Genomic DNA, 14,947 nt, shown 5'->3' with positions numbered 1-14,947 from the left:
AGACTATGTCTTGTCTTTGTAGGTCAGACCAGATACTACCAACCTAGCATCAAAATCAATTTTTAAAGTTAAGCGATTATCTTCAAAAGCTTATATTTTCTGGAAGTGTACACTGCTTAGATATATATTATTCATGACAACCACTGAATTAAGCATTTATTCTAGTTTGGTTAATTTTAATTTATGTTTTAATTTTAGCTGTACTTTTTGTTCTTATGCTGATCTTTATAAAAGGAAGGATTGAGTACCAAACGGGAAAGCTAGTTTAAAACTGCCCAATGTGTATCTCCCTGGCCCTAATCAGAAAAATGATCAGTTTGAGGTCGTTTATACAATTATGAATATCAATATTGATGTCAGATCTTTATAGTTATCTTTGTTGAATTAATTTTCAAGTTGTCAATAGAAGTACGTCGAAAGAAACCGGAATTAAGGCGTAGGCGGTCAATATTTTAGTCTTTATAATGATCGCTAGTGTTTGTTTTACGTGTGTTTATCTAAGTTGTTGGGATGGTGTTTGAAAGACGCTTATTCTATTCTGCTTTCGTTCAATTAAAGAACACATTTATAAACATGTGTAGGATATATATATATAACGGGCTTCTTTGAGTCTCAATCACATTGGTACTGATAAAACATGATAATATACAAATAAAGCAATATGTTATGAGCGCCAATAAGATAACTATCTACCGAGTACTATAGGATGAAAAAGTGAATATAAACAGTTACATTAAAAGCATTCAGTATCGGACTTATACATCATAAGAAAACATTTAGAATGATTACTAAATAGATTTGATAACTAATAGACTTGTTAATGGCAGGAACTTTTTACCTGATGGGAAGTTACCAAGAATATATACAAGGAGAAAAAAAGAAGAAATACAAAATCTAATGTAGGATTTCTCTCCTTGTAAACATCTATCCTTCTCTTGAAAAACATAATAATTGACTACTTGCATTAACACATCTTTCAGGAAAATATTGATAAAAATCTTGATTAAAATATTGATGCATAGTTTTATATCAGATATGTAGAACAAAAGTTTTCATAATTGATGTATTCAATTTCCGTTCATTTCAATTCAGGTATCTCTGACTCTATCTGTTTTATTTTTTTGTAGAATTTTCGTCATATTCTGTATGTAGTAAGCAGACAAGACGTTTTAACGGATCTCTTTCCAAAACACGACCCCTGCTACCAGCACTAGAATTGCAACAGTCCCGCCATGTACGCCATTCTTACCTGAAAAGCAAAACAAAATGTTATAAAGGACTATGTTGTCCTGCTAAAATTATTCAATTGAGTCAACGACTTCAATTACAGATGATAAAAAAATATGAAACGATAGAGGTGGATGACGGACGACCAAGGTGATGTTAATTGCTTTAATAGTCATATTGGTTAGTGTGGCTAAATATCGTTTTTGAAAAAAAATCTTCGAATGCATAACTTTTAACACTTTACCATTCACCAACTTCAGTTATGCATTCAAAACATAGAAAGAAGAAGATATGATAAGGTTGCATTTTGAAAGACTTTTAAAACTATAATCCTTGTGCGGAAATAAGTTTGAAGGGCATTGGGACGACCACAGATATGTTTCACTTGTCGTATCCACAATCCGGTCCTTCCTTCATCGGTTATGATATTACCGAAAGCAGATTATCAGAAAATGCTATGAGTAGAACGATCGGTGTCACTAGAGGAGCAGGAACTGCTTATCCTTTCAGAACTTCCAAGTTTATGTGGTTCGTGATGCTTCAGTTTTCTGTAAAGGGTTTTGTGAACAGTTGTTTGTCTCTGCTATTTTTTTAACCATGAATGTCTGTGTTTTATTTGGTTTTAAATTGCCTCCTTGAATCTTCTGTCCCTTGTTTAAATTAGTTAATTGTGTGAATATACTAAAACAAAAGCAGCAACTGCTAAAGTGTGACCTAATCCAGTTTTGGCTTTTGCGATTTAGTATTTATTTTTTGACGCTCCTAAATGTTAAAATTCTTGAACTTTCTAAGCTCCTCGTGTATCAACGAGGAATAATTTAAAAACATTTGTCGAACACACTGAAATCGGTATCATACTATATATATTGATTGTCTCGTCATTCATGATTTAATACATGGTCACAAGGATTTGCTTGAGAAGTGGTATGATTGCCAGTGAGACAACTATCCATAATGACAAAAAAACAAATGTGTGAACAATTGCAAGTCACCGTATGGCCTTTAATAATTAACAAAATACATATCGCAAAGTAAACTACAAAAGGCCTCGGGATGACAAAATGCGAAACAATTTAATATAGTAGTCCTTCTATCAAAATCTTAGATTAAAGAAAGTTTTGATATCATAATGCAAATTATGTATGTTTTTGCTAGGAACATCATTAACAAAACCGAATTAATTTATACCTACTAAAAGGCAATACATAGATTAACATAGAAAGAATGTTGCTTTTCTTTTAAATGCCCTTGTTTTCTTCTACTAAAACTATGCCGAAATCTATCAAATTTACAGTTTGTAGTCATCTTCAGAAAGTACCCATTTGATTGATTGATTGATTGATTTGTGTTTAACGCCACCTTCAGCACTATTGCGCTATTTCGTGGAGGTAAGTTTTTATTGTCGGAGGAAGCCGGAATGCCCGGACAGAGCCCCGACCTTCGGTAGGAAAACTGACAATTCTAGTCAATTAAGATTAGAGTCGAACGCACCTGCGACGTGTGATACACTAGTTGGACTACTTAGACCACTCGGCCACCGAGGCATCTATTACCCATTTGAAACTGTGATACTGTGAATTTAATCAAAAGATTTGATGTATACATGCTTACTCATAAATAAATGATTTTGATAGAAAACAAAAAACGACTTTGGGATTTGATGTTTTGAAGTTCCTTATATAACCTTAGTTATTAAAATTGAAATAATGCTACTGCAATTAATTTCTTGTTCAAGTATAAAGCTTTAAAAACGAACAAGATGATGTATCAAGTTGTCGTATGTAAGAGGGCATGCACATAATGGCTATCCTGTATTTGTGCTAATTACAATTGGAAATATATCAAAGGAGCAAATAAATTAAAGAACATGGCTATCGCTATCATACATTTGTTCTTCTTAGTAATTGCAGTTTTGAAAGTATATCACAATATATCAACTTAGAGAACCTCATATATAAACAGATATGAGATCTTGCGCAAACATTCCTATTGTATTAGTTTTTCGTTTCTAAAGCCTATCTGACTGAAATTAAGGGTTTCTGTGTAAATACTATAATATATTTACTGTGCATTACATTGTTTTCACTTGTCCTGTAACTGGCTTGAACCTGAGTAAGAGGAGGAGGACGGAATACCATTGCCATTTTATATACAGCTAGTTACAAGTTGTTATTTGATTATTCAATTTTTTTCATTCTAAAATAAATAAGGTATATCACTAAATATTATTTTTAACAAATTTTAGTTTGATTTTTGCATTGATATCAATTAATATCTTAACATTAAAAGCAAACGTTTATTCAAACTCTAATCGTTTGAAAATATTAAAGGATTACCTCCATTGTTAGACTTAAACTCTCTTTGACCAACTTTAATAGTCCGGAAAACTGTTTGTGAGCGAATTCTTCCTGATGATCGTTTTGCTTTGTACATGTAACCAAAAGTTTGATCTATTCCTCGTCTTCGTCTATTTCCATCTATGTTACAATTCTATGAAAGCGTAAATATATCTTTATTAACTTAACAATTTACTAAGGTAAAAAAAAATAATAGAGACTCTAAAGACCCTGTGTCGCTCACCTGGATCTTTTTGCAGCTTCAACTACGCACTCTCCAACATTGTAGACTAAAATAACAATTGATTGACAATTTCGTCTATGTTGACCTATTTGTAGATCTATTCTTGCTGGTCTTTAAACTGTTTACAGGTTTTCTTTTTCCACCAAAGTTTCCACCAAAAAATGCAAAAATGCGTCAAAACGATCATTACAGGGCCACAGCTCCTATACAGTTTACTGACATATTCGGCCATGTGACATACTAGAAGATCTTTTCCTGCTTATCATTTTTGGTGCTAAAAGTTTCTATTCATCTTATATCAATTTTAAGATAATTGTAGTAGTAGTTATTTGTCAGTTTTACCGTCTGTTTTACAGACTTTCAACACAGAACATATAATAATAATAGAAATGTCGATTGGTCGTGACCAATTGAGAGGTCTTTTTTTTCATATTGTAAAGTAAATGTTTAAATAGACGTGAAGGCAAAGTTAAAGAATATTTTTTCTTTGTCCATTTTTGTCATATAGCTCATTACGTTTCTACGTATTTAAATTTTCCTGACTTTTGGTTGTTTAGGTTTCGGCGTTCCTGATGCAATTCAATCAAGAAAGACTTCGGATGCACAAAATTTATCAAGTGTTATTTTTATTGACTGTAAAAGACACTTACATCCTGACATTTTCCACTGGCGCTTGTACATACTTTCACTGTGCAAGAAATAGTAACATCATCGAAATCACCAGTAAGTTCTGAACTAAAACGAAATCCATGAAGTTCTGCGTGTACAATTGATTTGTTTAATCTTTTAAAATTTTCCATAACTTTGTACTGCTTGGCATCTGGTGTGATGCAATCTCCTCTACTGTTGACACTGTAAGAAAAATAGTTAAAGTGCAAAACAATCTCGACATAAATCTTTCTAGATTTAATTTATAATTTGGTTGAAAAAGAGAGAGAAGATATCAAAGTGTAAAACAAAAATATTAAGTCCAGTAAGGTATTCTAAATAATTATTGTCACAATTGCCGCGTACAGAACAATTTAAGGATGTTCGCTAGTCTGTTTCAAAATAACAAGCTTTTTAAAAGACTGTTATAAATTGATAGTATATAAATAAAGAAACTAAAAAAGCAGAAAAAAATGAAGGGTCCGTGTGCTTGTTTTCGAGATATAAGTCATTGGAAATTTGGCGGGAAATTATTCTCTCTAGATTTCTCATACATTAAACATTGGCATCTTTTTTCTTTCAAAAACAATTAAAAAATAACAAGGATTTTATAAGATTTTCAAATATGGCTTTTTAAACTATATGTAATAAAATTATGAAAAGAAAAGTAGGGGTTAGCGGGCAAAATTTATAATGGCACTACATGGATAAAACCAGAGGATTCCGAGTATCTGACAAAAATTCAAAAACAAGAGGAGCGAACATCCTTAAGCTAGTAAAACCAAGAACGACAAACGTTATACAGTTTGATCAAATTCTGTCAACAACACATACATCAATACCAAAGCCTCTATTGCGATGCTTCTTTAGCTTCACTAAATTTCAAAATGTTATAGAAATGAGTTTCGTAAATCAGAAAACATTGGGTTACTTTCTGTTATCGTTGAAATATCTGGTCTCTCTTTTATATGTTCGCTGCGATATAGTCTTTTTGAGCTGATGCGGCGTAAAGCATACATCAATCAATCTACCTCTCTATCATTGTTAAAATATAAGTCATAATGTAGATATAAAACTTTGTTTTAAAAGAAAAAGAAAACGGAATTCTTTCACATAACGTTAGTTCAGTTATACACAAACAATTGAATGAACGCAGCGGAAATCATAACTCCAATAAATGCGTAATGAAGCACCCATCGTACGAATTGTGATTAAAAAAATTCTGTGTCAAGTAACTAGAGGAAAACAGTATGTTAAATGCAAATGATGACCTCAATTATACTGCCTAATATTTTCTCTGAAATAATAGACTAGTACCAGTACAAATAAAGATAAAGACTAGTACCGATACTAATAAAGATAAAGACTAGTACCAAGACATATAAAGATAAATCTGATTACAGTAGTTGTCGTCTGTTTATGTAGTTCATACGTGTTTCTCGTTTCTCGTTTTTATATAGATTAGACCGTTGGTTTTTCCGTTTGAATGGTTTTACACTAGTATTTTTTTGGGGCCCTTTATAGCTTGCTGTTCGGTGTGAGCCAATGCTCCGTGTTGAAGGCCGTACTTTGACCTATAATGGTTTACTTTTATAAATTGTAACTTGGATGGATAATTGTCTCATCGGCACTCATACCACATCTTCCTATATCTATATAAAGACTAGTACCAATACAAATAAAGATAAAGTCTAGTACCAATTCTAATAAAGATAAAATAAAGACTAGTACCAATACAAATAAAGATAAAGACTAGTACCAATACTAATAAAGATAAATTAATAGTACCAGTACAAATAAAGATAAAGACTAGTACCAATACAAATAAAGATAAAATGACCAATATCTTAACCTTCTTAATCATCTACGTATGATTCAACATAGCAAAAACATTTAGCGCTGTGACTATGAGTTTTGTTCGTTTATAATAAATATGACAGCGACATAATTGATTAAAGCATTAAACCTGACAGGGAAATTAAGTAAATTAAAAAGAGAAAGACACGGCAATGCCGAAAGACAATAAGGTAATCAAGTAATCAACACATGGCGATGTAATGTCGAAATTTACAAGAACAAAAATATAAAACTTTGTCGTCGGAGATTATATCATAGGAATAGCCATTAATGCTAAACGAAAGACATTTCCTTATTAACACGAGGAACAACGCAACAGCAAATCATTTATAAACTAGAGAATGATACATAAAAAGGAATAACCATAAATATAAAACAGTACAACATATCACATCAACCACCAACACTCGACTCCTCCGACGTCAAAACAAAGTCAAACAACAAATGGCAGCACATGCATACAATGTGATTGGGTTAATCATTTATAATCTATCAATCAGTTTTATGTAGACACAAACCTACCCCTTTACAAATATAGACCAAATAACGTAAAAGTTAAACACACAAAACACCTCAACAGTGCCAGCTACCAACATGATGACTACTAACTTGAACAAGGAAATACAAACGACGCGTAATTTTGAAAGAAGGATATATACTAGTAAGCAGAGTCCTTACTACAGGAAGATAGTTAAGATAGCCACAACTGCTTGTTGAAATTCCGCTCAAGAAAACAAACGAACCGGATACAACCAACCTTACAGGCTTCATGTAGCGTAAAATTTTATTGAAATCGGCAGTATTTGTGAGAGGACAGTAAGTATGTAAGATTGCCAGATCACTGAAAAAGAACCATTTTAAATAACCTAGTTATTACATTACGCCTGTCGCTATTGTAAAATGTTAGAACTTTCTAACAACCCGTACAAACTGAAAATGTACACACCTGAGGATGCGGCAAGAGGCTAAGTTAAATGTAAAAAAATATTACCATTCTCAAACCGCGTTCAAATTCAACATTTCAAATCTCATTAAAATAAAGTTTTGCAGCAGTTTGTCGGGTTTTGAACTGTTTTATTTAAATCTTTTACTTTCACTTCAAAACTAAACAGAACGAAAAATTACTTCAAACTTCGTTGGAATGTGCTGTTTTTCGATAGACCAGAAATAAAGAAATTTCATACTAGATCTTCCAAACGATAGTGTCAATTACAGTTTATACCTTCCAGACGAAAATTCTGATATTTCCGTAAGACTATATGACAACCCAAAGTCCAGAACAGCCACTCATAATTACATTGGAGCACATATTTCATAAATGACTCTCCCTACAGTACTCTTTGATAAGTTTGGTGCAGATCTTCAATGTATTTGCAGATAAAAATGTGAAGTTCGATTAAAACCAATGTGGTAACCAGGGAAAAGGGTTCATTCCAGTTTTAAATATCATTCTTTGACTATCTGTGCCATTTTACTGTGGACGTTTTATCTGTGAAAAACACATTTGTGGAATTCATTGCGGCTTTGGGATATATTACAAATTTTGGAAAAAAAAGAAGCTAAAAATACCAAGGGGACATTCAAAACTCATAAATCGAAAAAAATGACAACGCCATGACCAAATAAAAAAGACACCGAAAAGACGAACAAGTTTAACTACATAGAAAACGATAGTCTGATCAACACTGGGGGTAATCTCAGATGCTCCAGAAGGGTAAGCAGAATCTGCTCCACGAGTGGCATCCGTAATATTGCTCATTGTAAGTACTTATTTAGTGATAATCACAATCAAGGAAAAAAGGACGGGATTACGGTTACGACAATTAAAACATATCCGGATCCAAGGTTATCTGTGAAACAGCTATTCGATAACAATCAACCAACATGTGGTGACGTCGTAAAAGTTTTGAAGGGACGACTTCAATTTTACCTCTTGTAACTATGGGTTCAATAGCTTCCTTGTAAGCAGCCACCTTCATTTATCGAGAATTCATTATAGGAAACACAAGTTATGGAATATCGTATCAACTTGGAGACATATACGCCATATGCAGGCGCTGCTGGAATGTTGCTACTTAGAAATGGAGAGTTCACAATTATGAAGCTGAAATGTCGGTGTCCATCACCAACATGGATTATAAACTTTTAATTTTCATTGGAAGTGACAGGAAGATTTTTCATGATATTAGATTATGGTCTATTTAGAATGTATTTATTTGTAAGTATACTTGGTTGTGACTTACAACAAATAAACTGCATTTTGTTAAACGGTTTGTTTCGGTATTTTTTGTGACGCCTTTTAATTGGATCGTTACATAAATAAGGAGGTCGTTCGGAATTAGTTCTTTAAACAGGAGGCAGTCAAGAAGGATGATTTTTTGCAATTAAGGGCATACGATACAGTTTCGATCCCACGGTAAATTTTTTACGAAAATTTGCATACAAGCTATTTTTCACCTTGTCATTTCAAATATGTAATAAAAAATATATCTTCATGTGCTAAATTTAGAGAGAAATGGGGGTCGAAATTTCAGACATTTACTTAAAATTTCGGTTTCTTGAACATTTCTATCCGTTAGACAGACACACTTAACTTTATTGTTTCAAAAGATAAACACATACGGATTTTTGTAAAATGATTTGGAATATCTTCTTTACAAAAGTATGCTCTTTATTTGTGTAACAATTCTTTGGAAATAATTTATTTTTATCAAATTTTCATGATTTTAGAAAAAAACGGCATTTTTGGCTGTTTATTTATCTAATTTAAAAAAAATTCATCGGTGATTTCTTCATAAAAATTGGAACAAATAATCTTCATACAGTATTAAGTCGAATGTCATTTTAAAAAAGAGGAGTCCATGTACTCGTTTTTAAGCTAATGATTAAAATCACTCGAAAAATGCATCTTTTCCCGTTATGTCGCAGTTTGATGTCGCTAAAATAACATTTTTACGTTAGCAACGTCATTACCTCCCCTGTAACTCTATCGTATGCCCTTAAGGTAAAGTCTATCTGCAAATTCAAAATGCAGAACCTTATTGTAATTTGTAAGAATCTGTTCTAAAATTTGTTAAAAAAAATGTGACATAAGCTAACAGAAAATGGGAAAAAAAATTTCGACTTAAAGAAAACGAAATAAGATAAAGTTGTACCTCGAACCAAACCATATAAAATGAAGTTGATGTTATCAAATAATCGAGAAATGGATTTTCTTTTACATTTTCAAATTGTCTCTCTTAACAAAGTCAAAGAAATGTGTACCACCTTTGCAGTGGAAGACAGTTCAAGTTATGATTTAATTTAAACAGCACTTTTATATTTATTAGTGAGTACCAGCGCCCACAGATGTATTTTTTAGAGAGATTATGAAAACAGATTCCCTAACCTATGTTGAATTTGCAAGAGAAAAAGAACTATTTTACAATTGATTGTACAGTAGTAACCATATTGATAAAAAATCTTGACAATGTCAGACAGCTTATTCTTCTGATGATATAAAAAACAACGTTCATATTTATCTGATATTAAAACCTATTTAAATGAGCTTACAGATGGAACAAGTGACGATAAAGCTCATAAATTTTTAAGTGAAAAGCAAATGTTCAAAATGTATCTGCATATTCCATTTTCGTTGTACTTAAAAATTTCATACCTATAAAATAAGAAAATTTTTACTTTCAGTTTCAGAAGGGGAAACTATTGACAATTTACCGAATTTCCTCTGACAGTAAGATCTTGTTCTAAGGGAACGAAATAAAAAAGGTAGGGCTAGTTTCCCCTGAATGTATTTCACACAAGGGCCATTTTCAATAAGTCATTCATGGTTTCAGAGCTTAATAATTTTACTTTTAGTTTCTAACAGCGTTATGACTTATTCTTCAACAGATAAAGCAACTGATAAACGCCCGTAGATAACTCGAAACCGCAATTTTAACAAATGTTTTTGGTTATTCCAAAAATGTTTAGGATAGATAATTTGACCCTATGAGTGGAACAAATACAGGAATTTACCATGTCTCTTTGTACAAAGGACGTGTTATTAATTAATTAATTAATGCCTTAATCTCAACCTCCACGTCAATTGATTTTGGATTAAGATGTATTTATATTACTGTGCATTTGTGAAAGCTAAATAATTCTACTAACTACCTTTGTTTCCATAATTCTAGTTTTTCTCCGATGTTTGTTCTGAAAGTTCCCTTATAAGCAGTGCACGTTTGTGGTACAATAATATAATCTTCTGTGTCTGAAAGAAAAAGTCGAAAGTTCTATAAAAGTATGTTTAACATTTTGTATAACAGTGAAAGAAATATATTTAATTGGTCGTAGAAGGGATTTTTACTGTATTTTGCATGATGTTCAAGAGGGCGACAATCAGCAAAAACTAGTTCATTGTCCATGCAGGGGATTATTAAGCAAATCCCACGGAGCAGCTGGTAGTGTGAATCCCTGCTAAAATCGAATGTACAGAAACAAGCGTCTTTTTCAAATAAAATATCACTAGATTATTGATACATGTATATCGTTAACTAGTAAAACCTTGAGGGGTAAAATGAGTATTTATTTTCTCATTGTCAAAAAGGGGCATAAGCTGGAAAATTCATGATCACCAATTTGACTTTAATTACAATAGTTGATTTATAAAATACTAAAACTTATATCCAAATATGAAAAAAACAAAAAAGGAACGATTAACAATGCATGAACTCGTTATAATGTATCAACATTTCGTACATAATTTAGACCTGACGCAATTTATTCATTATCGAGATAACCTTCGATGACTGCATATATATGCATAAATATAGATAGAAATAGACAGACAGGCACGTGCAATTGTGAAATGACGATGTATCTTACTCTGTCTAATTTCATGTTATTGATTGATAAAATGTAAACTATATCGTTTTACCTGTACATGAATGATTTTTTTGTGAGACAGATCAGTCAACGAGATGTTTTTTTCCTGGTGCCTCCCTGTTTCAGTTTTCAATTTTGACATTCTGTTCTTTTAAATAACTGAACACGGTTAACACATGCAAAAACCCAGGGTCAAATTAAAGATTGCATGAATGAGGATTCAAATGAGTTGAATTATTGACTTGCAAGCCAATAATACATTTACGATTTTTGTGTGCTTGTTTTGACAAAATTGACAGCTAACAGCGAAATATTATTTCAATATTTCTCTTTGTGAAATGTTTGAAACAAAACAAAAAAAATCATTTTTTGTATTCTAAATCTTTGAGAACTGTTTGAAACAAATAAAAAATACTTATTTTATTTGCTAGTCTAAAACGTAACTAATGCCCCTTTAAAAGTGTATAGTTTAAGATTTCAACTAATATTTAAAATAAATACATACACTGAGACACATTAAATAGTTATGTAAGCGCTTAAACCGAAAGAATTGTAAGATCAATACCTCTCTAGATTTACTATGAACATGGTTCTTTTCAATGACTGTCTATAAAACACCTTTGGCGGACGTTTGGTGAACTATCTGTTCCTTTGTATTTATATATATATATATATATCTTTCAGAAATCAAATAGTTGTTACTGTGTCATACCTCAAGCAGGGTTGTTTACATGTTTTCTCTCTTTGCTTTCAATCAATATATATTGATCTTTATGCCAGTTTGATTGATTGAATATTGCAATTTTTATCTATTTTGGATTGAAGTTCAATTTGAAAGACAATCAATGGAAATACTTTTGAGTTTAAGTTTTTTGTTTTGTTTGTTGATGTCACCCTTTGCTATATCAAGGTGGTAATTTCTTTATTAGTGGAGGAGACCGGATTACCCAGAGTCAATCAACGACCTTTCGCAAATGTTGTTTGTCTTATTTGTAGTTCCTAATCTTTTTTTCCCAATAAATATTCAAATTTGCCTTAATCCATCTAAATTCAGTTTTTAAGTTATCTTTAATTTTTCGATTATATATATGATAAATCTAAATGATATGTTCAATGGAAAGTTATACTTTTAAAATCAGATTGAAGGTTTATTTAAACTTAATCTGTGGTAATTACGAACTTACAAACCAGTATTTCTAAAGTTCAGGGTAACAACGAAGCTCAAATATATTTTGTTTAACAGTAATGAATTCAAAGAAGTTAATCAAATCTCTGTAAAAAACTACTTTGCAGATACACAAGAATCCATAAGTCTTTTCCAACTCGACTGCCCATCTGTCAGTTATTAAACCTTTAAACGTACATCCTCTAACATCGCTTGATAATTTTTAATGAAAATAACCTTCAGTACACCATATGTTTATTGTTTAGGGTGAAAAATTTAAGTCGGGTAACACAGTTGCTGTTAAATTGCTTGTATATGTCGTGTACATGTTATTATTTTGTACAATTTATTACTTGTACAAAAGCTTCATACTAGTAACTACTTGTACGATGCCATCATACAAGTTATTACTTGTACAAATTTAGTTGTACAAGTAATTACATGTACAATTTTTGTTGAGAAAAAAATAATAACTTCTACAACTCACTATCTTTGAGTTATATTTGTTTTTTCATTTAATTTTTTTTAATGTTATATCTGTTATATGTTATATAAGATTAAGTTCTGTAATTACGTTAGCCGTAAATTCCCTTACATTATGATTTTGCAGGAAATGTGGAGCTTCCAAAAGTACCAAAAAAAATGTCCGTGAGTTGGTAAGCCACTTCAGCTACTCTTTTTGTCTTTAACGGGCGCAGTACTCTGAGTTTGGTACAGTGATCCTGGTAGTGCATGATCCACTTATATTCCCCATCTGGACATGGCTGATAGTCAATAAGGTCTACCTGACAACGAGAATTAAAGTCTGTAGAAGTGATAGGACGAACGACTAATTTAGTGGTTTCAGAGCAACACTGTTCACACATCTGAATGAAAATCCTGATAATTCCTCTGCTGATATTGGCAAATTGTTTTTTTTTACTCCTTATAAGTTTTGTGTATGCCTCCATGACCAACTCCAGAATGTGCTGTTCTAATCAGAGGAAAAAGTTCATCAACTATACACTAATAGATAATTTCATCTCCTTTGTGAATGAGTTTTTCAATTCCTGCTACATTCAAATCATTATACTGCCTTATGAAATATCTTTGCAGTGCTGTCTTTTTGAAACTAAATTTTGCTTCCTTTTCATTGCTAATAGTATCTCTGTATCTTTCAAGTATGAACACTCAATTATAAGAAGTTTTATTGTCATCCCACAATTTAATCATTTTCTCATAAATTTCTTTTCTACACTGTTTTCCATCTTAACACTTCCATTATGCCTACTATACTGAACAGTTTTACTCATATAGTTGTTAAATAAAAAGTACTCTCATGTTAAAAGTTTATACTTTTAGGCTTAGTGATAAATAAATTATTTGTTTAAAGGGAAAAGATTTGTTGTGAACATCAAATAGGCAAGGTAGAATGATGATTTATACAAGTTATTATCTTTTACTCAATAAATATTGTACAAGTAATTACTTGCACAATTGTATTTGTACAAATAATAACTTGTATGATGGCATCATACAAGTAATTACTTGTACAAAATGTTTGTAAAAGTAATAACTTGTACAAAATAATAACATGTACACGACATATATATGAACGCTGATAGTTTTGTACATCCGCTATTCACCATTCCAAAACTTCTGGGGCCAGTTTCATAAAGCTGTCTAAGGACTAAGACATGTCTTAGGATGGTCTTACGACATATCTTAGTCCTAGGTGGGTTTCACAAAGTGGTCCTAACTTATGACATCTCTAAAAGTTGGTCATAAAGTTATTACTACACGAGAGGTGTCTTAAGATGGTCTTAGGATAGTCATTAGCTTCCACGGCATCCAAAAGAGTTTGAAGCTACAATTATGTGATATTTGGACTCCTTTTCTGCACATAACTAAATCTTTATAGGTTGACGGATTATCAAAATGATTTATCAACAATGAACATTCGTTGTTTTTATTGCCAGACCGCACGATTTTATCGTTTTACCTTAATATAACCGATACAGTGACAAACTGAATTTATTTTAGTCTTAGATGCATGATTTTTTCATTAGTTGTTATTAGATTTTAACTAGCTGTCAGTAACTGCGAGTATTCTCAGATCTGTACTTCGTGTCTTTTTGTTGTTGGGATGTATAAGTGCCCGTCCACGTCCATTCTGGGTTTTTGTTAGATGTATTTCTATTTGTTTCCATCTGATGAGTTATACCTTTTTGAACTGATTTTTATAGTTCATGCCAAGAAATCCTCGCTAAAAATTCCAGTCGACCTCCTACGGCACCCATTAGTAGTTAAAGATTTGATTTCATTCAACAAATTAATTTATGACCTGCATATACGTATCGCTTAGAACACAGCCATATACCAAATGGTCAATTTTAATCATCCGTGTAATTTGCTCTATGGGATGTTTGCAAAATTTCAACGGAGGCAATTTCTTGGAATGTTGTTCTTATGTTGTACTGTTACACCACTGTCCTAGTTTAGGCGAATGGTTTGCGCCTTCAAACGAGTTTAACCCCACCACATTCTGTATGTGCCTGTCCCCAAGTCAGGAGCCTGTAATTCAATGGTTGTCGTTTGTTGCTGTGTAACATATTTGTTTTTCGTTCA

The sequence above is a fragment of the Mytilus californianus genome, unplaced genomic scaffold (assembly GCF_021869535.1).
Source record: "Mytilus californianus isolate M0D057914Y unplaced genomic scaffold, xbMytCali1.0.p SCAF_5, whole genome shotgun sequence".
Classification (NCBI taxonomy): domain Eukaryota; kingdom Metazoa; phylum Mollusca; class Bivalvia; order Mytilida; family Mytilidae; genus Mytilus; species Mytilus californianus.
The sequence above is the reverse complement of the archived record's forward strand: the minus strand, read 5'-3'. Positions refer to the sequence as shown.